At 40.7% G+C, this 26,324-nt stretch overlaps 1 protein-coding gene across 34 annotated transcripts in view; it reads left to right on the top strand.

Annotated features, from left to right (window-relative positions):
• Positions 1-26,324, top strand: part of SGMS1 (sphingomyelin synthase 1) — a 203,360-nt gene that overhangs the window by 108,570 nt on the left and 68,466 nt on the right. For 21 of the 34 annotated variants that reach the window (XM_073353729.2, XM_078853825.1, XM_073353716.2 and 18 more), the window contains one exon: positions 2,929-3,007. The exons of 3 other annotated variants lie outside the window; for them this stretch is intronic. The gene's annotated coding sequence lies outside the window, so the exon portion shown is untranslated. Of the gene's footprint in view, positions 1-2,928; positions 3,008-6,022; positions 6,066-12,581; positions 13,344-26,324 lie in introns of those variants that run through there. 10 more of the 34 variants (XM_073353739.2, XM_073353740.2, XM_073353736.2 and 7 more) reach the window with 3 other exon arrangements.

The following is a 26,324-nucleotide window of genomic DNA, read 5'->3' as shown; positions in this document are numbered from 1 at the left end:
TGTTGGCACATGATGGCATATATCACATTGGTAGATGTGCAGGTGAACGAGCCTCTGATAGTATGGCTGATGTGATTAGGCCCTATGATGGTGTCCCCTGAATAGATATGTGGACACAGTTGGCAACGGGCTTTGTTACAAGGATAGGTTCCTGGGTTAGTGGTTCTGTTGTGTGGTGAGTGGTTGCTGGTGAGTGTTTGCTTCAGGTTGGGGGGCTGTCTGTCAGCAAGGACTGGCCTGTCTCCCAAGATCTGTGGGAGTGATGGGTCGTCCTTCAGGATAGGTTGTAGATCCTTGATGATGTGTTGGAGAGGTTTTAGTTGGGGGCTGAAGGTGATGGGTAGTGGCGTTCTGTTATTTTCTTTGTTGGGCCAGTCCTGTAGTAGGTAACTTCTGGCTCTGTCAGTTTGTTTCTTCACTTCAGCAAGTGGGTATTGTAATTGTAAGAACACTTGATAGAGATCTTGTAGGTGTTTGTCTCTGTCTGAGGGGTTGGAGCAAATGCGGTTGTATTGTAGAGCTTGGCTGTAGATGAGATTTGCTTCGTGTTCAGTCCTTACTTGAGACATGATTTTAGATGTTTATGAAGAGGAAACCAAAACACAAACTGAAGTCAAAGGTTGTGTAGTATCTGTACACTCATACTGTCAAATATTTCTGGATCCATTTGAAGAAAGAAAAAAACTGGTGTTGTGATTCATCTGAGTTTCCAGAAGGGGTTGGATTGTTGGTAGGCAGAATTATCAAAATCTTGTTTTGGACTTGTACATATACAGATATATATACACTAACAAAGCAAATGCATATTTATGTATATAAAGGGAACTTTTAAGTCCACTTTTGTATTGGGGAAAAACTTGACATGAAAGAAAATTCTTGAAATAAATTGACTTTTTAGTTTTGAATTATACCAAGTTAATCAGAGTATAGGAAGGGGAACGGAAACTCTGTTTCCTTTGCACTTTAAGATAGTGACTCATGTGGAGTATGACACAGTATTCCTCTTTTGAACTTTAGTTGCCAAAGCATGAGATGTGTTCTATAGTATGCTGGGAACACCTTTCTTGTATAAATGGTCTGAAAATTAAATCAAATTTTTGGTGGCAACTTCTAATAAAGGCTATATTCTATTGGCATTTTAAATCAGCTGAAGTATTAAATAAATTAAATGGCTTTCCTTTTTTATGTTGTATTTTTTAAAATCTAGCTTCCTTCCTACTTCCCTCAATTTTTCTTTCCCATTCGGCGAACTGATGTTGCAGGAAGGGGGATACATGTTTGGCTCAGAATTGGTTGCAATCTGAAGCTGGATCTCTGCCTTCCTATTTCTTTCCCACCTCTCTTCAAAGAGTCATCTGGATTCACAACATTTACCATGCCGAACATTGTGACTGGAAATAGGCTTACATCAGAATACAGGAATCTGAATACTCCTGAGGTCTGGGAAAGCTGGAATCCAAATTTGAGCTTCATGACATGATTCCATCTCTAATTTTGACATCCAAAGTTTTGGACCTACTATGCGATGTGGGTTTCTCATCTCCTCCTTAGCTCTCTGCCTTGTCTCTAGACTAAACTGAGCCTTTGAAGGTTGGAAGAAGGCCTCTGCCTAGGCCAGGTTCCTAAAAGCTAACTTAAATTCCAGGCTAAGTCTTCTAATGGTGGAGCAGGCCTTTGCCAAGGTTCAACTCCCAAGCTTCACAAAGTCTTTCAGGGCTGGAGTTTCTAAGCAAGCATTTAACCAAGCTCCCAGCCAGAATCAATTAACCATCTCAGTGAGAGACCATTCTGTGATAAGCCCAGTTCTTCAAATACTCCTTCCACATTGCACATCCCATAAACAGTGCTCTGCTCATGCGCTGCTTTTCCCTTTCTTTCCATGCTGTTTTCTCCCTGTTGTTCGTTTGATCGTCTGCTCCTCCTTTCAATACCATGTTATTGTTCATAAAGATGAAGAAATGGTGCCTATCACTCTCTCTCTCTCTCCCTCCCCCCCCCAACCCCCCCCTGAATCCACTATGGGAGCTGGAGATCTCAGACTTAAAACATTGGAATCAAGTCTGTGCTTTGGTGCAAGACGTGCTTACTCTATTTTGGGACTTTCATGTGTTTCCTAAGTCTCTGAATGTTATTGACTCTAAAGACAGGTCTCTAGACAAGTTTTTTCATGTCATCTAGTGGGACAGGGGAGTTTGAATGGCTTTTTCCACTGATTTTTGTGTACCTTTGGGTAGAATTACAGTAGTTAGTGATCAGGTCTTCACAGGTTCTCGGCTCCTGTAGCTCCCTTTAAGACAAAGGGAGCTGCAAGGGCTCAGCATCTCTGGAAAGCACGTCATTAGTAGTTAGTCCCCAATTTATTTTTACCTGGTACTTGAAGGTTTATAGAATTACAGAAAAATATGTGTGGGATTTGTGTTTCTACCATTTCTCCTTAAAAAGTATCTGTTTCATTCTTTGGATGCTAGTCATATTCCTCCTATACAAGAACTTCTGGTCAAAGCTTTAAGGTCTTGTTAGGGTTCTTTGCAGCCCCCATCTCTTGGTGGATCAGAGAATGTATTTGTTTGACTTTTAAATGGCGGCAATAGAAACAATCAAGGAACTTGCGCAAAACCACCAGAATATTTTAAAGAGAGAATTTTCTATATTCCTTCCTGTGACTCTTTTATAACACCATATTTCCTGATATTGTTTTTGGTTGTGATAGGGAGTAATTAAAGCAACTGAATAAATACATGCTGGATAATTATGCTGGTGCAATAAATGGGTAAAATCAAGGAAAGCTCTTATATAAGCTATACAGGTTTGTGGCACATACAGACATGTTTTTGTTGAATCTAAATAAGGAAGTGTTAGGAGAATTTGATATTAAATCCATGACAAAAATGTTTGTGAGAACTGAACTGTCTCTTTGCTTTCTGGTAGGTAGAGATACAATAGCAGAACACTAACAAATTTGGAGACTAGAGGGAAGATGTGATGTGTACAACAAAGATGATTACAGGTAAGGAGTGTTCTCTTTATATAGGTGATTTAACTGAGCTTGGATATATCATACCTGATTTAAAAAAAAAGCAGTTGGACAAAATCATCTAGCCTGCATCAAGGATAATCATCAGGGAAAAAAAAGTGCAATAAATTTACCTACAGGTTAAAAGTAGTGGTTATTTAAATTCATTTTTTCATATTTATCTGTTTGTTTGTAATTCTGTAATTAGGATTTATCTGTTCATTGGGTAGGTCAAAAGTATTTCATTTTAAATAATTCCTTTCAAAGAGTATTTTTTGTTCAGTGTCATAAATTTGTCAAGTGTTCACTAAGAGCTAAAATTGAGAGTGATACATGCTTGGAAACTATACTAATTTATTGAATTTCCATTACTGTCCATAAAACCAGTTCCTTGTTTCAAATGATTTTGCAATGTGTTAGCTGTTATCAGTGAATGATACAGGTGGGTTGGAATTTCATATCACTACTGTATATGAAGAGTATTCTGAAGCCTGAGATCCCTTTCTAGTGCTATTTTATTTGAATGTGTTTTGGTTCATAAAACAAGTGAGTGGCTTGAGCAAGTATTTGGTAACCCAACCAACACATCTACACACAATATTGTGGGCATATGGTAAAAGGACACTGTGTAGAGTGATGTACAAAATGTATTCCTGTCCCCAGTTTCCCATTTCTTTTACTATACCTCTCTTAGTTTGAGCAGTAATTTCAGCCTATTTAAATACTGCAGCTTGTGAGCTGGTTGACCCAGTAAATTGTGGATGCTAGATTTGTTACAATGTCTGTGTTTGTCATACATTTCACAGGATCCTCGGCAATACTTTGTCCACTAAAAAAAGGATGATGTAAAAAGGCCTTCATAATTCCCATTTAAATCTTTTAAAATATCTGTGTTGGAAAACATTCAAAATAATCATTTAATTTGATGGTGGTCCAAAAAATGGCCTGTTAACCACATTCCTTCTAAATCATTAATGGTTTGTCAATTTAAGGAAGATCTCGAGAAAAAATTCCCAAAATGGTGTATTTAATTCTTGTAGAAAAATCTATGGAGCATGACTTTATACATTGATAAAACTCTAAAATCATTTGACCATGTTTGTTGAAGTATAGGAGAATATGTGGATTCTCAGATGTGCTCAGTGCTGGCCTAATTCTGCTCCCTTTGAAGTCAATAGTGAAAAATCCTAAGATTTTTTTTTCCTTTTTTTTGCTTGATATGTTTTATATGTGTGGTCTATTTATTTATAAAGCTTGGTACCTGTTTTTTTTTCCTTTCTGGCTTTCTGTAAACTTAAAATTTAAAAGTAGTTTGAATTAAAAGTCAAATGAATACTAATATAGAAGGAAAGATGCTGAAGTTTAAAGGAATCAAGCAAGCATAAGGCCATGCCTAGTCTGATGCCAAATACACACATAACATACTCTCACAAAATCCATTTGCACTAGTTGACATGAATCAGTGCAATCCTGCAAGTTGTATTGTTGCCTGCCTAAGTCTATTGAGAAATCATTTATCTAATTGGATTTCTTACACAGCTTGAATTCTTGGGTCCCCTTAGCTTAACCAGAGAGAGAGAGAGAGAAGTTCTGAATGAAAGATTGTGATTTTTCTTAAAAAAAACACTAGATGGCATTTATTGCAGTGGAATAAAATCCTGCTTCACCAGGCAGAATTCAGCATATACAGTAACATTTTAATAATGAGAAGCGATCTCTTTCTTAGTTTAATTTGTTAATGGTTGAGGAAACAAGTGGTTTCTGGTAGTTGACTGATATATATTCATAGAAAGAGACTTGATTGCTTGTTGGAGTGAAGGTGTTGTTTAAATTGCTTTTCAGTATCATATGTTTTAAAGTGACCTATATTGTGCCCAGCTAATTTCAAATATTACTTAAGATTGCTTTGAAAATGTTTTGAAGGCAGTAAAACCTCAAAGTAATACAGCTCTTAATAGTTGTAATTGAAATGAACAGATGCACACATTTGCAGACTTATTTTCCAATAATTTCCCTGTGTAGAAGAGATCCTACTATCCATTTCTGATAAACTTTAAAAGTAGTTAGCATGGTGCATTGGAAAAAGCACTTTAAAATATAAGAAGTGAACATGGGAATATAAGAGTTGCCAAACTAGATTAGACCAATGGTCCATCTAGTCTGGTATCCTGTCTCAGAGTGGATACTCTTAGATGCTTCTAAGAAAGTTGATAAAAAACCCATAATAAATTTTCCATAGGATAAGTTTCTTTCTAATGCCTGTGAGAGGCTGCCTTATGCCATGAAGCCTAAAGTAACTGAGGATGTCTTCATTATCCATATAAAAATTACTAGTCTGTTTTTGAATACTACTAACTGAGCTCTTAGTCTTACTATTTATTACTTGTTTGGTGGCAGTAGCTAGAGGCTAAAGATCAGGCCTCCTTGTGCTAAGCACAGTACACACAGGGACTAGTGAAAAGACAGTAGTGCGGGGTAGCCAACCTACGGCCCTGGAGCCACATGCAGCTCTTCAGAAGTTAATATTCAGCTGCTTGTATAGGTACCGACTCCAGGGCTGGAGCTACAGGCGCCAACTTTCCAATGTGCCAGGGGGTGCTCACTGCTCAACCCCGGCTCTGCTGCAGGCCCTGCCCCCACCCCTCCCCTGAGCCTACCATGCCCTCACTCCTCCCCCTCCCCCACCGCAGAGCCTCCTGCACGCATGAAACAGGTGCGGGAAGGGAGGGGAAGGCGCTGATTGGCGGGGCTGACGGTGGGCAGGAGGCACTAGGAGCGGGGTGGGGGAGCGGATGGGGGGCTGCTGACAAATTACTGTGGCTCTTTGACAATGTACATTGGTAAATTCTGGCTCCTTCTCCGGCTCAGGTTGGTCACCCCTGCAGTAGTGCCTTCCCCAAAGATCTTACAGACTAAGCCTCAATGACATCTTGCAACATGAGTTCTATAGACTGTGCTACATATAAATAAGAGGATTTATTTATCAGTTTTAAATTTGTTGTCTTTCAGTTTCATTGGGTATCTTCTTGTTCTTGTCGGAGAAGATAAATAGGAATTCCCAATATACTATCTGTATACCATTCAGTATTTTATTTCCCTCCATCATGTCTCTCCTCTTTCCCCCCTCTTCTCTAAACTAAAGCAGTCCCAATCTTTTCAGTCTCTTTTCATATGAAAGCCTTTCCATGCCTCTAACTTTCACAGCGCTCGCGCGCTCTCTCTCGCGCGCTCTCTCTCTCAATCCTTTCTATTCCTACATTGATTGATGAATAGGGTAGCCAGAACTGAACACACAACTCCAGGTGAGTGCGCACTGAAGTTATCATATTTTCAGTAGTATTTTCTGTCCCACTGCAAGTACATCGTAAAATTTTGCTAGTTTTTTGATGGCTGCTGCATGTTGAGTAGGTGTTTTAATTGACCTTCACAATGACACCCAGATATTTCTTCAATGTTTACAGTTAATTTAGCATTGAGAATAAGTAGTTCAGATTATTCCTTGTATTGTGCATTACTTGCATTCATCTGCCATTATGCAATTTCCACACTGGTAGGTGGAAGAAAAAGATGAGTTACTAAGCCCTCTCTCTAGTTTCTGTAGTCTGCCATTTGGGGATTTAAATTTCAGTGGTTTGAACCCTTTTCTTGAATACTATCTCAGTAAGATAAATTATCAGATTTCAAACTGACATTATGTAACAAATTGTTATGGGATATTTGGGTCATGTGAGCAAAGTAACAAAGATAGATATTTGTGCTTTTTCTTTCCCTATAGTTTGAGCTACTGCAATATTAATTTAATATTAAGTTTATGCTGTCAGTGATTGGAGCAGAAGCCTCTCATGTGTCTAATATAAAATTCTTACCGGCACAGGGAAAATGGGACAGCTTTCAGAGTCAGTCCTCCCCTCTTTATGCATATATACTGCATTCATTGTTGTGCTATGTGAGCCTCACGTGGGAAGGAGGAGATGAAGCAGAGTGAAGACAGTATGACAGAAGGCAGTATCGACAGGTGTTCTCCCTCTATTCCAACAGAAACCACACATACATGCATTCTCTCATAGTGCGAAGCACCATAGAGTCACATCACCATGAACAGTAAACACCACAAATGGGCATCATTAGAGGGTAGACTTCCTCCACATGTCACTGTTTCACACAGCCTTGAGATGCGCACCATATCGCATCCCGTCCAGTTAGCCACATTGTCGACTCATGCTCACTGCAGGCGACCTCTGTCCCTGGCACCAATGCTTGCAAATCTCGCTTCTGAAATCTAGGAAACCACACACAAGGTAACAGTTCTTTGGCCACCCACTTGTTTTTATCCTCCAGGAAGTTGGAGCTATGAAGTGGAGTTCACAAATACTTTGAGATGTCATAACCAAGTTTACTATCTTATTTATTTGTTTAAAGCTAAATAAATATCTATTGGCAGCTCGCTGGGCACTTACAATACTTAAACTGCACACAATAGTCAAACATATTAAAAGGCATTTCTAAAAAGACTACCTCAGTTCCAGAATCACACTGCCTTTTATTGATCCCATAATACCAGCCAAACCCAGTCCACCCCTTATTCCTGGGGAAAAAATTGGGTAACCAGGAGAGTCTTGCATTATTCTCTGAGGTTATGGTGGATCATGGTAGAAGTGAGTTGCAAAGCCTAGAACCACTGGATGAGAATGTATTACTGTTCAAATTAGGGATTTTTAAAAGCTGTTGTGTGCTTCAGATGATCCCCAGTGCTGAGGCAACAACCAGAACCTTAAGTGTGACCTGGAAATCATTTTGTAGATAGTACAGATTATTGAGAACTAATGCAAAGCAGTCCCTTCAGAAAATACCACTTAGAAAGTGTCTAGACTGGATCTGTCCTAGCTATGAGTTTCTGAATGGCTTTAAGATCTAAGCATTTCTATTTTAAAGTATATTTTAAGATTAACATTATCTGTGTAGTGCTCACTTCAGTAATTCAACCTAGAGGTGACAAAGACATGGATAACGAACTGTGATAAGATCTGCCTTTGAAAAAAAAAATCACAACATTCTTGTCCATTCCTCCGAAAAAAGAAAAAGCATTTTTAGCAAATGCTGTTATCTGGTTCTTTGGGTGTTCTTACCAGCCACTAAAACTGCAGTCTAATAGGGACTGTATCCATGCCTGAACTTGCTGAAATCCTGAATAGGTGAGCTCTTGAGGCGGATGAACAATTGTTCACTATTACCCTGAGATTTTACAGAGAAAGGAGAGACCAGCTTGAGTAAATCCATCTATCAGTGTGTTGTGGAGAGGAGAGTCAAAGGCAGCTGATATATAAAGGAAACATGGATACTGCCAGAATAGGTTTGTTCTATTTGTTTGTGTGTTAAAAATAGTATTTGTATGCTTTTGTTTTATATTAGCAAATCAGATATTGTCTCCCCTGTTTTTCTTAAATGCCATGCAAGTCCGACCTGATTAATTGAGAAGGGAAAAAGAAAAGGAGTACTTGTGGCACCTTAGAGACTAACCAATTTATTTGAGCATAAGCTTTCGTGAGCTACAGCCGAGCTGTAGCTCACGAAAGCTTATGCTCAAATAAATTGGTTAGTCTCTAAGGTGCCACAAGTACTTCTTTTCTTTTTGCGAATACAGACTAACATGGCTGTTACTCTGAAACCTGAGAAGGGAAAGTGATTTTGTTTGTATTGTGTAAAACTGTTTTCTTTAACTAATTAAAATCAAATGTCTGGGAAATTATTAGCAGCAAATGTGCCTTCATTAAAACTTAAACACTCCATTCCTTTTAACTAAAGCCTGAGAGAAACACCTCTGGGACCTCAGACTGCTTCCTCAAAAATAGGGAAGGCTAGACTTGACATTCCTGACAGTTCCAAGGGGAAAAAAATGTGGAAAAAGTCAAATTAAATTTAAAAAACCCTTTAAGGTTGCCTTTTCGTATTATACTGTAAAGTGGGCGAGGGACAACTAAACAAACAAAAAGGCATAAACTTAGTTCTCCAATTTGAGTTTCACTTTGCCCTCTTTGCCTTAATCAGGCTTGGAAGGATTATATTTTTATTGGTAAATGTTGATAAACATTGATTTCCCTGTGCGCATGCGCATGAAAAATATTTCCATCAATGATAATTGAATTTTACAGATAGGCCAAGTAAGAAAAATGCTGCTTGAAAACTTTTTAGAGTTTGATTTAAGGCTATTTATTTAGTATGTTTTGGCATATATGATGAGAATTTGTGTTTTAATGATTCAAAGCTTTAACTTTTTGCATCTCAGTGTCTACTGTCATAAATAAATTGTCTGACCCCCATAATTTCCCACAACTGTGAACATTTAAATTGATAAGTATAGAAAATCTTAAAAATAAACATTGATATTATCCATCAAAATTATATAAAAAAATCAAATTCAAGCCTATTTATAATCAACTCCAATAAATGGCCCTAGCACCCTTATACTGGTTGTCAGCTGAACTTTCTCCTCCAAGATTTTGCAAATGTTCCTGCTTATGTCAGCCATTTTAATGTGCACACCACAAGATTACTTTTGACAGTCACTGTATGATTGTTTATGTTCCCTGACGTAACAGGGTGCTTTTTAATTTTTTCAAATCTGTCATATACCTTTTAACTATCTGAAATTTTCAAAGATCAATAACAAACCAGATTGTTTTAACTTAAGCCCCTATGTCTTCTCAGCAGCAGTGTTGAGAAGGATCTGAGTGTTGTGGTGGATGACAACCTCAACATGAATCAACAACGCAATGCTGTTGGAAAAAAAGCACATTTTAGGTCACATTAACTAGGGTTGCCAGGCGTCCGGTTTTTGACCAGAATGCGTGGTTGAAAAGGGATCCTGGCGGCTCTGGTCAGCACCTCTGACTGGGCCGTTAAAAGTCTGGTTGGCGGCGTAGCAGGGCTAAGGCAGGCTCCCTGCCTGGCCTTGGCTCTCCATGGCTCCAGGAAGCAGTTGGTATTTCCCTATGGCTCCTAGGCAGAGGCACGGCCATGGGAGCTCCTCGCACTGCTCCCGCTCCAAGCGCCAGCTCCGCAGCTCCCATTGACCGGGAACTGCAGCCAGTGGGAGCTGCAGGGTCGGTGCCTGCTGCCGGGGGCACCGCAAAGAGCCACCTGGCTGTGCCTCTGCCTAGGAGCAGGAGGGAAAGGCCGGCTGCTTCGGGGAGGTGCCCGCACCCCAAACCATCTCCCCCATCCCAACTCCCTGCCCCACCCCCTCCCACACCCAAACCCCCTCCCAGAGCCTGCACCCCCCTCCCACAGTCCAAACCTTCAGCCCATCCCCCCACCCCAACCCCCTGCCCCACCCCAGAGCCCTCACCCCCTCCCGCACCCCAACCCCATGCCCAACCTGGTGAAAATGAGCAAAGGGGGGGAAGAGTGAGTGATGGAGGGAGCAGGGATGGAGTGAGCAGCACTGGGGCCTTGGGGAAGGGACAGGGCCTTGAGGCGCAGCAGGGGTGTTTGGTCTTCTGCAGTCAGAAGTCTTCTGGCATCCCTAACATTAAAAAATGCATAATATGCAAGTCATGGGAGGTGATAGTACCACTCTACTGGGCACTGGTTAGGCCTCAGCTGGAGTACCTTGTCCAGTTTTGGATGCCAATGTATAGATAGGATGTAGAGGAACTGGAAAGGATCTAGAGACAAGTGATAAGGACGATCAAACGGATGGAATGCGGTCATATGAGCAAAAGTTGAAGGACCTAGGTGTATTTTAGTTTGGAAAAGAACCTAGGTGTATTTAGTTTGGAGATTAAGGGAGACATGATAGCAGTCTTCAAATACTTAAAATACTGCCATTAAAAAGATGGAAATAACTCTTTTGCCATAGAGGGTGGGATAAGAGGCTGTGGGTTCAAATTACAGCATAGCAGATTTAGGGAGGTCATGGAAGCTCCTTCACTGGAAATTTTCAAAAGGAGGCTGGGTAGCCATCTGTCTTGGCTGGTTTAGACACAACAAATCCTGCATCTTGGCAGGGAGTTAGACTAGATGATCATTCCAGTCCCTTCAAATCCTATCATTCTGTGTCCTCATATTATGGAAAAATGTATGGAGGGGTATATGTAGACTGAAGGGTTGCTTTGTCCCGATAGTCTCCAGGATCTTCAGGAATGAGGACAGACTAGGTAAGACTAACAGGCCTAATATATGTAAGAAATACTACCTTCAAACACATGTATCCATTTGCTCTGTGCGTGGAGGGAATTTCTCTGTATTGTTTCAGAGCTGCGCTTCTTCCTCCAAACAGATGGTTTCCAGCCAGGCTTCCACTGATTGCTGGGACATAGTATGGTACTCTTTTTTTCTCTGTGTACATTTACCCAGCAGTTAAACAGCCACGGCTGGCCTGCATCATCTGGCTCAGGCTGTGGGGCTGAAAAGTTGCAATGTATATTCGGGCTCTGACTGGAGATGTAGGACCCCTGAGGGGACTGGGTCCCAGAGCCTGGGCTCTTCTGAGCCCAAACGTCTACACCACAATCTTATATCCCCACAGCCTGAGTTCTGTGAAGATGGGCCAGCCGCAGGTGTTTAATTGTGATGTAGGTGCTCTCTGAGGTTCACAGACCACACAAGATGAGTTTTGTTGCTTGTAGAAGCATTAACTAATCCATTTTCTTACATGGAATTTTATCTGTTCATCAGGGAACTTGATCACCCTGGACACATCCCATTTATTTATTCAGCCAATAGATCATATAGATTTCCAGCTGACAGGAGAATGAACTGCCTTTTCTATCTTTGCCAAAGTCTGGCTTTTCTTGCAAGTTGGCTTCGCTGTGCACTGTGTTATTTGCCTATATGCTGGAGGAGATAAACTCAGCAGGAACATTTCTTTAGGGGGAATCCTTACTTTAGTAAGATTAGTTCAGAGTTAATTTTTCATTTTAAAATCTGTTTAACCTAATATCATACTACATAAATGCTGAAAGCCCTAAATTTGTGACAAACCCCGATGAAGTGAGCTGTAGCTCACAAAAGCTTATGCTCAAATAAATTGGTTAGTCTCTAAGGTGCCACAAGTACTCCTTTCCTGTTAGTCTAGTTTTTGCTAATGTGTCGTAACCTCTAGTATTAGAGTGGTGTAGTGGTGATATTTGATATTTGAAAGGTTTTGATGGAGAAATCCTTTGTTGATCTTACCGCAGCTTGAACTGGCAGATGAATATCCTGCCATGTCCCCTTGCACTATGCCCAGATGCAGTTGCTGTCATCTCCTTTTCATCCATTCACTTCTCTGATTCTGATTTCCCTTGTTGGCAAGGAGCCATCACATGCAACAACACATTTATTTGTACTCTGTATGTGTCTCTCCACCCAGGCTGACCCAGCCACTTTTTTCCTGCACCTCCCCCCTCAAACTATTCTCCGGTGTCAGGTGGGGTGGAGGATTAGGAAATACTGCTTCACAGAATAACAGTGTTGTCTGCCTTATAAAAACCAGCAGCAAGTTTCTAGCAGTTTGACATATGTTGCATCTAGTATTATGTAGTCTGGAAGGAAGTCAGAGCATGTTAGAGTTTTTGCTTTCCGAGTCAGGGCAGCAGCTTTAGATTCAGATGTCTGTGTGTTGGAGAATGAACATTTGTCTCCGTCCTGGTTCTGAGCTTTGTGATATAATACTTTATCCCTGCTTTCTGTTTTTTTATTAGTTTATTTTCCATGTACAATGCCATGCTGAATTTTAGCTTTGATCAAATTAATTTAGAGATTTCAATACAATTACTGGATTTGAGAGTGCTGTACTAAAGTTTGTAAACTGATTAATAAAAATACATATAAGTGATTGTTTTGCTGGTAAGAGTTGGAACACATTTAAAGTGAAATGTAAACTGCCACATGAAACTGTGGTAAACTTCAGAAGCAATTTAAAACTCCAGATTGTGTTAACTCATCTGAAAAAAATCCTCGGAAGAATGCATTTCTTTAGCAGACAATGAAAATGTTTAGTTTTAAAAGCTCAGTAGGTTGACTCATTCTTTTAAAGCTTTCATGGTTAAACCAGCTAAGCAGTACCACACCCAGCATACCATGAAAGCTGCTTTCTATAGACACGTCTATCTCCACTCTTCTAAGCTCTGCAAATTATAGTGAAATGGATCATCTCTATCAGATGAACTATAACGGGAAAGAGTTCCACCCACCCACATAAGTCACAGGCTTTCTCCAGCTGGACTGGATTTCCCAGTATGCTTTTTTCTCCGCCTCTCGTCTTAAGTGCTGCTGACATCATTTGTACACGGTACACTGAGAAAATACAGCTGGAGAAGAAGCAATCCTTGAGCCCGGCGTGTATTTGGTGAGAATGCTTTATTTAAATGCTTTATCTGTATGTGTGGAATTAAGCGGGTGTGTGGTGTTTGTAGCTGCTTTTAGGGAGGATTTTGCTATGATTTCTTTTTAGTTTAAAAGTGAAATACAGAGGAAACAGTTTGAAAACTGTGTGAACTGTGAGCGTTCAGTAGAGACGAAGTGTAACATGAACTTTGTAGTTTGGAGGGGAGAGAGCTTAGTATCACCTATGTACTTACTCTCTACACCAATACTGATTTGGACTCTTAATACAGTCCATGGGTGGCGTACCCGAGCCCATTTATCCACTGACACTTTTAAAAACTCCCACACCCCAATCTGGATCTATGCTGGTTTTGTGATATGTATGTACCTTATGAACCTTGTAACCGATACTTGCAATCCCCCATAACCCAAGCCAGACCCAGTATGTACAGTACCTTCCCTCTTAACTTGTGTAAATTTGATTTTCAACATTAACTTTAATAAAATTTTTAAATCTGTAAAAAGCATGCTGAAACACTCAATTGGAATTCTGAAGTTTGATCTTATAGATATGTGTCCTTGCTGAATGGACAAACTCTAAATGAGTTGACACTTAAAATAAGAAAAAAGGGAAACTCCCAGACCATTAGCAACAAAGCCAAAGGGAGAAAAATCCTGTCATGTGAATTGGATGGAAAAATGTCAGTAAATCAGTAGATCTTAAATTCTGAACGATCCTGTTTTAATCATAAGATGTGTCCGAAGCATAGCAGAAGGCCTGAGACTGCACAATAGAGTAAGGGTAGAGAAGAAAATACTACTGCATCTTAAAATGTCAAGAGTACATGATTTTTTGAAACATGGCACCGTATTAGAACTGCATTAAGACCACTTTTAGTCAAGTAATGGCCAGCTAGAATGTTAACTGCCTTTCATGTCATTACCTGAAGAGTAAATATCTCCAAAAGGGGGAGGGAGTTTTTACTTACACTTTCAGTTTTATGTATTTTTTTAAATTTGTTACCAAGATTCCTTAGTGAATATTTGATTTCAGTTCAGGCTGAAGATGGTGGTGAAAATACTGGGTGTTTGGTTATGGATTATAGTTTTTTATTTTGAAATAAATTAGTAGGTGTCTTTCTATAAGGTATTTTAGAGCAGGGGGTTTCTCACATTTTCGTAGCCTGGATATCACTTTGAGTCTTATGGACAGCTTCACTTCCTTCTCACAGGTACGTATGTGGACTTTCTCCCATCCAATTAATAGTTCCATAACATCCCTGTGGCAATTGCTTATGTGGAAAAACAATAGGCAGGTCTCCATAGACCATTAGTGGTATGTGGACCCCAGTTTGTGAACCGGTGTTCTAGCGTTTAACTAGGTGACACAAGTATTATAGAAAACCTGGTGACTCATGGGGCTATTCTTCCCTCATTGGAGCCAGGGAAAACCTGTTGCTGAGCTGAACAAGTTTCAAGGAGAGTATAACCCTAGCTCTAGACTTTTTTTGTTTAACTATTTTCCAAATAATACGTGATACTGTTTGTTCATTTTGTGACAAATATATTTTTCTCCTTCTCTCCCAAACTCCTCCCCTTATTGAAATATTAATTAGAACATCTATATAGGATTTCTTATAGGTTTATATTTCTTGATGAAATTTAAATATAACTTAAAATATTGTAGGCAAGTAAGTCTATTTTGGGTGAAGAATAAAATGTAAGTTTTATAATGGTTACTCTTTTACCAGGAGGATGGCAAGTTGCATTTAAAGATAAACTACTGTAGGTGAATTTACACAATGTAAAAAGCACATCAGTTTATTTCTTAGAGGTGCTATGTTTTAGTACCTGATTTGGAACCAAGTTGAATTCAGAAAATTAAAAAAATATCTTTTAAAGATATTTTAAAGTAAAACTTGGACTAATGGTGACTCGTGGGACTATTGGTTGCAGAAGGAACAAGTGAAGTCTCACCTGCATTTTCAGCCCGTCTTCTGGATCTCATTAAAATGAAGCTGCTGATTCTGTCCCTGAGGAGGATATGAGTTGTGTGACTATAGAGTTAGTAGGTGTCAGTAAGCACGGCTTTAAAATATAGACATATGTCTATTAATCAGAAGTAGGTTTCAGACGCAAGTGGGGGTGAAGTGGAGACCCTAGGATTGAGGTCAAACAGCAATATTCTAGCAAGAATGCAATTTCCCCTCACACCTCCCTCCAGCCCTAGTCTGCTGGGAGAGAGGAGGGAATTCGTATCTGGTTGATCTTCTTGAATCCTGCCGTGAGGCTTGATCTTTAATATTTGCCTTAGGCTAGGTAGCTGATAAATTTGTAGCTCTATCTTCTCAAGCTTCTGGAAGTGAGAAGACACTTTCTCCGTTACACCTCACTCCTACCTTTTACCATTACTCTTACCACTGAATCTGACTTTTTGCCTGCCATCAGAATTGGGAAGGGAAGAGGTCTTCAGTCACCTGTTTCTCCCCAGCATCTGTTCTCCTACCCTATGGATAACTCCAGTGCTTGCTTCTGTTGCTTGCTCAGCTTTCCCAAGCCTCAGTGACAATGATTTTTGCCAGTTTCACTGCTGCTCACAAAGTTGTGAATAGTAACAGTCAAAAATGATTATCACTACAAAAAGTTTTTTTTTTCTCTCTCGCTGGTAATAGCTCACCTTAACTGATCACTCTCGTTATAGTGTGTATGGTAACACCCATTGTTTCATGTTCTCTGTGTATATAAAATCGTTCTACTGTATTTTCCACTGCATGCATCAGATGAAGTGGGCTGTAGCCCACGAAAGCTTATGCTCAAATAAATGTGTTAGTCTCTAAGGTGCCACAGGTACTCCTGTTGCTTTTACTTTTATACAGAATTTCTGTAAAACCTCTTCCTGAAGTGGAAATGAATAATTTCAGTTAACATCTTTGAAGTTACTGGGCAGCTTGGCTTGATTTGCATTTTGGATGCTTTTATTTTGTGTCCCTTCTGTTGATGATTGAACCTTCTGGTGTTTTCTATGCTGATAAATTCTCGGCACTGCACTGGTTAATTTGAGGATCACTAGTAAGTGAACCTGTTTCACATTCATCACTGCAGCACTTGTAACTGAAGACATGCAGTGATACTAATTCAGGCCTTCATGAGGACAGTTGTTCTTTGGTAATTCTTAAACGATGGTTGAGATGGTAGAGTTGTCCTTGCACTGCAGAGTCTGAGCTTGGCACTGCTCTTAGGATATGTGTGTCTGTCTTTAGGTGCTGGTTGTACTCTTACTGTCTGTCTTGTCCGGAGCTATTCTATATAGGTCAATAGACAGTGCTCTTTATATGATATTAATGATACATACACAACACATACTGCTTTTACATGGAACTCTCATAACAAGAATAGAAATGTTTTGTAATCAAACCTTACATTCTTCAGAGATTGATGACCTCCTTCTTGCAAAGTAAATCTTCCAATCATTATTGGCAAGTGGATTGATCCAAGCCATGCTAATTAGTCTGGCCAGTGGGCAACATTTTGTACCACTGGCTGTCAGATGGATTAGAAGGAGAACTATCAAACCGTTGCTTTTAAAATTTGAGTTCCCATATTGAAATAATAGGGGTTCCATGAGATTAGGACGATCACAACAGAAATCAAGAGATTTGCCATGTGGTTTGGAAGAGAAAAATGAATTTTTAGCAAATGTTATCATTCATAGCTACGGAAAACTTTACTCTCAAATGGCAGATGCACATCACCATAGAAGCACAGCAACAGACTTCTCTGGATATACAATGATGCAAGGATCTTATCCAATTCCCATTTTCAAAGAGTGTTAGGATCTTAAATTTATCATCATGGCCATAATTCTTTCCTAAGAGGGAAATATTGGGTTAGGTTTGCACTGCAAGTATGGGCTTATCTACACTGCAGTTGCTCCACTGCAGCTATGCCATTGTAGTGCCTAGTGAAGATGCCATCTATGCTGACGGGAGAGCTTCTATGGACATAGGTACTCCATCTCCCTGAGAGGCAGTAGCTATGTCAACAGCAGAAGCCCTCTCGCCGACATAGCACTGTCTACACTGGGAGTTAGATCAGTATAACTACATTGCTCAGGGCGTGTGGATTTTCCACACCCCAGGGTGGCTTAATTATACCAACATAAGTTTGCAGTGTAGACCAGAATTTAGTTCGCAAAAGAAATATTGGAAAAGGAAAGGGAAATCCATATAACAATTTTATAGGGGTTTATGCTTTCCATGGTACTTCCACTGAAGAGGATCGCTTGGGAATGACTATTTTGGTATTTCTTTATAAACAAAAGCTCTGTGATGAGGTTTTTACTTCTAAATCCTTAGGAACTTTGGAAAATCTTTCCCCTGGGGGCACAATCCCTAGCTCTGAGTTAGGAATGGACATTCATTCTCATTCTGTGGCATGCTCTGCCAATTTACCATCCAGGATTTTCCAGCCCTATATGTATCTTTGTACAATTCCTCATTTGCGCTACTGGTATATTTGGATGTGCTCTTGGAACCAGGCCACCTAAGACAAGCAGGAGATACAGCTTTGTTTGATTTGCCAGGTCTCGTAGTGAATAGGAGGAAAACCCCCAGATCCTAGCCAGAATACATATTATTTTGCAAGCCTACAAGGAACATGTTCACCATGGGAAATAGAGATCCTAAAAAACCACCCCTGAGTGGCTTAATAGTATGGCAGATTAGCTAATCTGATCAAGATACTTCCTCAAAATGCTGGCTTTATCCCACTCACTCATGGCTCACCAGCATAGTGGGCTTGCCAGGGCACAACAGAAGTATGCTGTGCTCTGCCAATCCTGCGGTAGTGGCAGCAGAGCCGGTGGGGGGGTTGTTCAGGAAGCACAATTTACAGCAGCTTTGAAACTGCTTTAATTTACAATACACCTTCTAGCATCTAGTAGGCAGCACAGTAGAACCTCATTTTTCCTGATGACCAGTAATATGAACCATTTTTCCTCGTGGGGAAAGAAAATCACATAATGAACATTATGTTGATGAAGAACAAGTCAGCCACCCCTCTAGTGCAGGGGTGGGCAAACTTTTTGGCCTGAGGACCACATCTGGATATGGAAATTGTATAGTGGGCCATGAATGCTCATGAAATTGGGGGTTAGAGTGTAGGAGGGGTGAGGGCTTTGACTGGGGGTGTGGGCTCTGGGGTGGGGCTGAAGGGTTCAGAGGGGGATCAGGGCTGGGGCAGGGGCGCAGGAGTGGGGCAGGGATACAGGCTCTGGGCAGCACTTACCTCAAGCAGCTCCCAGTGTATTGGAAATTGCTCTACATGGGAAAAAAAAGTGATGTGATGCACTGTGCTGCAGCTCTGAGATGTTCAATTTTATGAAGTCCTCCATCCACAATTAGTTCCTAAAATTAGGGTTCTATTATAATCATCAGTGTGCTGACATGACTAAAGGACAAAAAGGAAGGACAGTTACTTTTACGTATGTTCTTCTTTTTGTAAACTGTACTTTTATAGTGCTATCAATTTAATGAGTTGTCACAATGATTTTATCAGCTAGCATTGTGAACGTTTGCAGATTTTCTCAGAGGGAAGTCTTAGAGTTGAACATTGTCACTGCAAAATAAATAATGAAGTTGTTTGAAATCCTGCATCTAATTTGCAAATACAGTTTTCATAATTCAGCAGTGCATTGTGGTCTAGTGGGTAGACTATGGCGATGGAAGGTGGGTTTCTTGGGTTATATGATCTCTGCCTTGTGTGACCTTGAGGAAGTCACTACCCATCAGAGGTCTTTTGACTTAATTAACGACTGTGCTTTTAAACTACTCATTTGCTAGTAGCATCACAAAATAATAGTAATAATACTTAGTGTCATTGCTGCTCAGCATATCTAAAAAGAATAAGTAATCTTAACATTTTATATTCTGTTAGCACCCTGATTGGGGCCTTCATTTTGGCAGGCACTGAACAAGTACATAGGAAGAGAGTTCCTGCTTCATAGAACCTAGTGTCTAAAAAAAAAGTTTTAAAATAAATCTAAGTATTAAGGAAATATCAAGTATCCAAGTGACTTTGGCCCCTAAGTCCCATTTTTTCAGAAGTGATTTAGGCACCGAGCAGACATGGGCTTCATATCCAAAATTTACAGATAAATTCTAAAATTTGAGATGAAATTTATTGGTAAATTTTACTGATCAAACATCTTAACAGAGGAAAACACCTTAAATTTAAACAGGAAAACAGTGCAAATGCAACTTTAGAGAAATACCATACTTTTCTATGAGTCTGAGAGTTTCATACATTTCTGTAGTCCTGAGTAGGGATGGGTGCATAGTTGATCATATATATGAACATTTTTAGACTTATTTATGCGTAGGGAAACATTTGTGTCTGAAATAGTTTTATTTCCCACAGTATTTCAGTTCCTGTATAGTGAAATATTATGAGAAGCCTGTATCTTGTTTTATTTCATCCCCATAAATGGTCCCCAAGGTAAAAAGCTCATGAAAAACACTAACAATCACACACACTTAAGAATTATGCAGATTCCTGCATAGATCTAAACTTGCCATTATGGAGAGAGAGGAGTAATATAAATGTTGTTCTAGGCAATCGACTTTGTGTATGCAGGAGATATTTATTCTGGGCCTGGTTTTTAAATCTAGCTGCCTAAAGTGTCCATGCAGAATGCCCTAGGGGCAAGAATAGTAATATAGTTTACAAAACGTTGTGCAATGGCAATCAGTAGTTACTGTAACTCATCAGTGAAATTTCATTTTAAATGTATTGTATATGGTGAACTTCAGTTTGGTTCTTAACGGTTTAGCTGAACATTCATTTGGGCTGTGGTTCTGGCTTGTTGAGATTAGCATTGAGGATCTGTTCATGCTTTTTAAAAATTGTAGTTTCTGTACTTAACTTTACAATGCTAGGTTCTTTATTCAGAGTATTTATTTTGTCTATGAAGTTTAAGAAACAATTACTTCTGTGATACTCATATGTTACATGGATGAATTTGGGGTTTTGCAGTTATGATGACTCTGTAACTGATGTCCTGTTCAAACAAAAACCCTTCAAGAATCTTATACTGATTTTGGTAGGCTGTTCTCATGAGTTATGATCAAAGATAGGAATGATCAGATAATGGGAAATGTATTTTCATATCCCATATCCATATTTCAGAGATTTTGGTGAATAAAAGTAATTACTGAACATAACTTCAAGTTACAATAACTCTTTTAGTAAGAGGTTTTGGGTGTTTATTGATATGAGAATGCATCTTTAGTTTTATTTCTCATATAATAAAATCTCTCAGTAAATTCAACTGAGAAAATCAGCATAAGGCAGCCAACCTACAGCTTGAAAAAAGCTTTTATCCCTACAAAAACGGATTTTTTTGACCTGAAAGATCTTGTATGTTGTAATAGATTCTTTGGACAGATAAGAAATCATCATTCTTACTGTCTTTGCATCAGAAAACAAAACTTTAAAAAATTTAATCAATTAAGTTCAAAATCATCACTTGTTTGTTCATTCAGCTATAACTGGTGGTACTATTAGTGTATTTAATTAACACCAATATAAATCTTTATACCAATAAGGATCCAGTTTTCCTTTGTTTGACTGTAGTATTTTGAGACTCTGCACAATCCAAGATAGCTAAATTAAAGGCAGCTGAATGAGATTTGGGATGGGACAGGGAACGTACCACGAAAGCTTTAGCTACTGTCATGTTGTCAGCTACATAAATTAAAGCTATAGAACCCTATGTCATAGCTGCTAGACTCTGTGTTCCTAAACAAAGTAACTTACCATTCTGGGCTGCCTGGATAATTAATATAAAGATCTGGCTGTTCAGGAGTGCACATCTAGTGTAGCTAGGAGACCTCCTCTGACAGGCAAGAGAACAGGCTGCTAGCCAACTTTACAGGAAATGATGGCCACTGAGGAGCTGGGTCTTCTCCCTCCTCTCCCCCCCCCTCCCCCCCCCCGTCCCCGGGGGTTTAAAAGGCAAGATGAATAAAGGGTGGTGTTTTTTTCCCTACCAGGGTGATTGACAAGAATTACCTGGGAGGAAGGAAGAAGGATATGGAGCCTTTAAATACAGGTCATCCTCCTTAAGCAGAGGAGGCGGCCAGCTCTAAATGGACCCATTACCTCCCAATAGGCATATGGTAGCATTTAGTTTGCTTCAGATTAAGGAAATGCATTATTGTGGGAACATACTGAGTTTCTTCATTGTTAAACAGTAAGATGCTTATAAATCAGTCACTTTTGTGGGTTTTCCAGAATAGATTTTTTGTTAAATATTTTAGGTCTCCCTAGTATTGCAGTGCAAATATATTAGGAGGCTTATTTTAAACTCTGGTGTTCTGTTCTAAAAAAGTAATTTTTTAAACAGTCTTTTAATGTACATGTTTGCCTCAATAATTATACTACACGGCGAGTTAGGAAAGAAACAATCTTGTTGTTTGTAAACAGCCAGTCCTGCAAACTTAACCTGGAATCTGAAAGTCAAGATGAGTTTCCCTCTCACTCGCACTCCTGGTAATAAAAGCTACGTATGCCAAGCTCTTACACACATGCAATCCCATTGTCTTCACATACATGTCTTCAAATGAGAGCTGTGCAACTGCATTTCCTTTCAGCAGGTCTGCTCAGGTGTAAATGGTTAAAACTGAACAATTCTCTTGATGCCATGAGAAGGATCATAATCCAGCTCACTCCCTTATGTTAACAGGAGTAACGTTTAGGGCACGTCTACACTTCAAAAGTTACAGCGCTGATGGTTACTGTGCCATTCAGAGAGCGCCGAAGGAAAACCACTGTTGTGTGTTCACATTGACAGCTGCCTGCGCAATAGCGTGTTCACACTTGCGGCACTATTCAAAGCGGTGCACTCTGGGCAGCTATCCCACAGAGCACCTCTTTCTTTGTGTATGTCCAGGGATCATACCCAACCTTTTCCTTTGAAGTATGATGCAGGGTGCTGTACTTCAGCAGGGCCAAACTGCAGAGGGATGGGTGTTGAGTGCAGTGGATATTGGGAGTACTGGACTGTGAGGAGGGAGGAGTGGAATGCTGTGGGTAGAGAGTGGAGCCAGGAGGTGATAAGAGTATGTTGGCGGTGTATGTGGGGAGGGGCGCATGGGAAAGAGTTTTGCTGCAGGGGCTGCTTTCTTGTGTGCCGCGTTCTCCTTTCGTTCTCTCTTCTCACTGTCCCGCCACTCCTTCAATTCCTGTTTCTCGGCCGCAGAGTGCATCATAACATCACGCAGAAAGTCCTCCTTAGTTCTTCTTGGCTGCTTTCTAATTCTGTGCAACCACTCAGCTGCCAGTAACAAAGAGGGAGGCTGGGCTCCCGAGGTCATCTCTGTGAAGTTTAAACACAACATTTTACAGAAGCACTATTGTTTGCAACACACAGAACACCAATTCAGTGATTTAAAACACAGCCAGTACTCACACATCTGTCACTAACTGGCTGACCCGAGGCAAGCACAAATGAGCCACAGGACCCCCCAAAACAGGGGCTGGGTAAATCACTCTTCCTGGACCTTGCTGGACCCTGGGGATGTGGCTCTTGGGGAGAGCCAGCAATGGGGGCGGGGTGAGGGGCTGATGATCATTCCTGTCCTCACACTTTCCACAGGATGTGATAATTATGGAAGATATCTCGCTGCTGAGGGTGAGCAGGGAATCAAGAGAGGGTCTTCTCCAAGACTGCAGCTTCCGCCCTGGCCCCTATGCGGCTCGCCTGTGTGCAGCAATGGTCTCCCCCCCCCCCCCCCCCCGGCACAGTGGCGCGGCAAAGTTACCGTTAATGGGGCAAGAAACAAAGGGGGTGGAACAGAACAAAGGGGGTTCCAGTCAGGAAAAATCCCCTAGTTCCCACCTGAGCTGGAGCTAACAAGAACTGTACCGGGGAAAGGATTGGGCCCAGACTAGGAAGGGGTCCAGTCTGTGAAACAAGCTTATTGGAACATCTCTGAGGGTGAGATTTTATCTGTATTCAGTTTCCTACTATGTTAGGCTTAGACTTGTGTGTTTTTGTTTTGTTTTGCTTGGTAACTTACTTTGTTCTGTCTGTTATTACTTGGAACCACTTAAATCCTACTATAAATATAAAATGAAAATACTGTGTATGAATGAAAGTGAAATACAGCCCTGAATATATTAAAATCTTCCAAATAGGGGCCCAGTTCTCAGGAAAGGTTAATTATAACAGAATTTCTGTAGAAAAACATCTATACAAGGGCTTTATCCCTATTTCTTTGCAAGTAATAGCACACTTCCCGTCCATTGCCCCCTCATAACTTAGCCACCTTCAACAAGGAGAGGAAAGCTTGATTTGGTAATTGGATAAAGTGATCTTATCAGGACTTCTGGGTCCATCAGGATGTCATTATGGAACTTCACCATGCTGTGATCTAGGTCAAAGCATTCTTCTGACCTCTCTATGCCTCAGCTAGCCTATTTTTATATGGTTAATTTACCTTATGGGAGATGTTATAAGGCTCAGTGTTCAAAGTGCATTGAGAACCTCAAATGATAGGCACGCTTAATTTTATCCTTTCCTTTCCTCTTTGTCACCCACTTCCTTATCTGAGCATTTAATTGACTCTTTTCTGGAAACCGTTCCACTTTCATTCTATATTTTGTAAGATTATTTATAAAGATGCTGTTTCTGAGATGAAGATGAACTTAAGAGTGAGTTGTGAAATTTTGGTCATCTGCCCCCAAAAATCATCTAGACCAAAGCAATGATAAAAGTTTAAATGCATAAAGTTACTGAACAAAAAGTAAACCCCACAAATATCACTATAACTGAATCATTATCTGTTTTGAAATACACTGTAAACCTTTTTTCAGCTCATGACCAGAACTAAGATTTCACTAAAGTGCTGCATGTGTGTAGGGGTCTATCCGCATGTAATAATTTGTGAGATTGGGGCATATAGTTGTAACAGCATCCCTGCTAGTGGTTTTAGGTCTTTCAGGCACCAAGCAATATTTGGATTTAGGCTTAGTGGCAAATAAATATGGCCATTACCAGAGCAATCTGTTCTCAGGGCTGAAGGGCATAATTTGATATTTTGTACCTTTTTTCCATGGCTTGAGAATGAATATGTTTCTCAGACTACTTCATGTTTTCAGGAAAAAAAAATGCGCTAGAGAAAATATCAAACCACATTTTAACTACACATGAAGTATCTCATTTAATAACAAACTAATAATTAAGAAAAATTTTGAATAGGGACTCAAGACTCGGAGGCTGAAAGGTTCCCCCAAAATATGCATTTTTTCTTCTTTACATTAATTTACAGAAATTCAGAGATCTCCCAAGACCAAATAATCCTCCTTCATTGTCTTTCTAAAGGCATGTCTACTTGGTGGGATAACGTGCCTTACGGCTAAAGCACTGTAATGTATTGTCCATGTACAAGTGAGTGGTATGCACTAAAAATTCCCTAGGGAAGAATCCTTCTGTTGATGTAGCTGTGCCTAATTTAGGAGTTAGGTAGACTTAACCATGGCATGCAGGGCATAACATTTTTCACAGCCCTGAGCAACGTGGCTAGGTCGATCTAATTTTTAAGTGAAGACCAGGCCTGAGATAAGGTTTCTGCAGTTTTAGATTTCCTTCACGAAACTCTTCTCTCATTGTTTGTGGGCTGTTTCATTAAAAATATCTACACTATATAGGTTCTAGTTAAATTTAGTTCTCCCTTTCTTTTAAATTTAAAAGATAACTTTTCTTCTTGATTGCAACCTTCTGTGCTACAACAAATTAATGTCCTATTTTTCCTTCAAAAAAGAAGAGGACATAATCTACCTTTCTAAATACTAGTAGTTAAGAGTTTGTTAGGTTAAAATCTTCTATTATGATCAAGCATCTAGATCAGCGCTGGGCAAACCTTTTGGCCTGAGGGCCACATCTGGGTATGGAAATTGTATGGCGGACCATGAATGCTCATGAAATTGGGGGTTGGGATGCGGCAGGGGGTGAGGGCTCCAGCTGGGGGTGTGGGTGCAGGAGGGTGCTCTGGGCTGGGACCGAGGGTATCGGAAGGCAGGAGGGGGATCAGGGCTGGTGCAGGGATGCAGGTTCCAGGCCGTGCTTACCTCAAGCAGCTCCCAGAAGCAGCTCATGTCCCCCCCACCCAGCTCCTACGTGGAGGCATGCCCAGGCAGCTCTGCACACTGCCCTGTCTGTAGGTGCTGCACCTGTAGCTCCCATTGGCTGTGGTTCCTGGCCAATGGGAGCTGCGGGGGTGGTGCTTGGCAGGGGTAGTGGCAGCTTGCAGAGCCCCCGGATGCTCCTATGAGTAGGAGCTGGAGGGGGGGACATGCTGCTGATTCCAGGAACCATGTGAAGCAGGGCAGGCCCCTGACCCCGGTCCCCGTCTGGAGTGCCGGAGAGGGCCCAGAGCCCAGGAGGCAGCTGGGCTCTAGCTGGAGCCCCTCACCCATCCCAGGGTGACAGCCTGAGCTGTGAGCTAGGTGTGGGGTTCACAGCAGGGAACCTATCAGCCTTTCTTGTCATTTTCAGGGTTCCAGCTCTCCCTGAAATTGACAACAATTTTAGCCAACAGCCAGTTTAAGTAACTAAGGGCTTCGTTACACTTGCAAGTTAGAGTGCATTAAAGCAGCCCCACCCTAACTCACGACCCGTCCACGCTGGCAAGGCACTTAGAGCCCCTGGACGCTGCAGCTGGAGCGCTCCTGGTAATCCACCTCCACGAGAAGCATAACGCTTGCTGCGCCTTGGCTGAAATGCCCCAGCATCAGTGTGAACGAGGTGTTGCATTACTGTGCTCTGATCGGCCTCCAGAAACGTCCCATAATCCCCTTAAGTCAAGTGGCCACTCTTGTCATTGTTTTGGAATCGGCTGCAGGAATGCGGATAGGCCCTTTCAAAGCTCCGTTTCTGACAGCTGGCATGCTTATCTGCTCTGGGACAAAGCAACCATTAGTGTGGAATGTTGCTTGCTGTGAG

Source organism: Lepidochelys kempii, chromosome 7 (assembly GCF_965140285.1).
Source record: "Lepidochelys kempii isolate rLepKem1 chromosome 7, rLepKem1.hap1, whole genome shotgun sequence".
Classification (NCBI taxonomy): Eukaryota; Metazoa; Chordata; order Testudines; family Cheloniidae; genus Lepidochelys; species Lepidochelys kempii.
The sequence above is the reverse complement of the archived record's forward strand: the minus strand, read 5'-3'. Positions and strand labels throughout refer to the sequence as shown.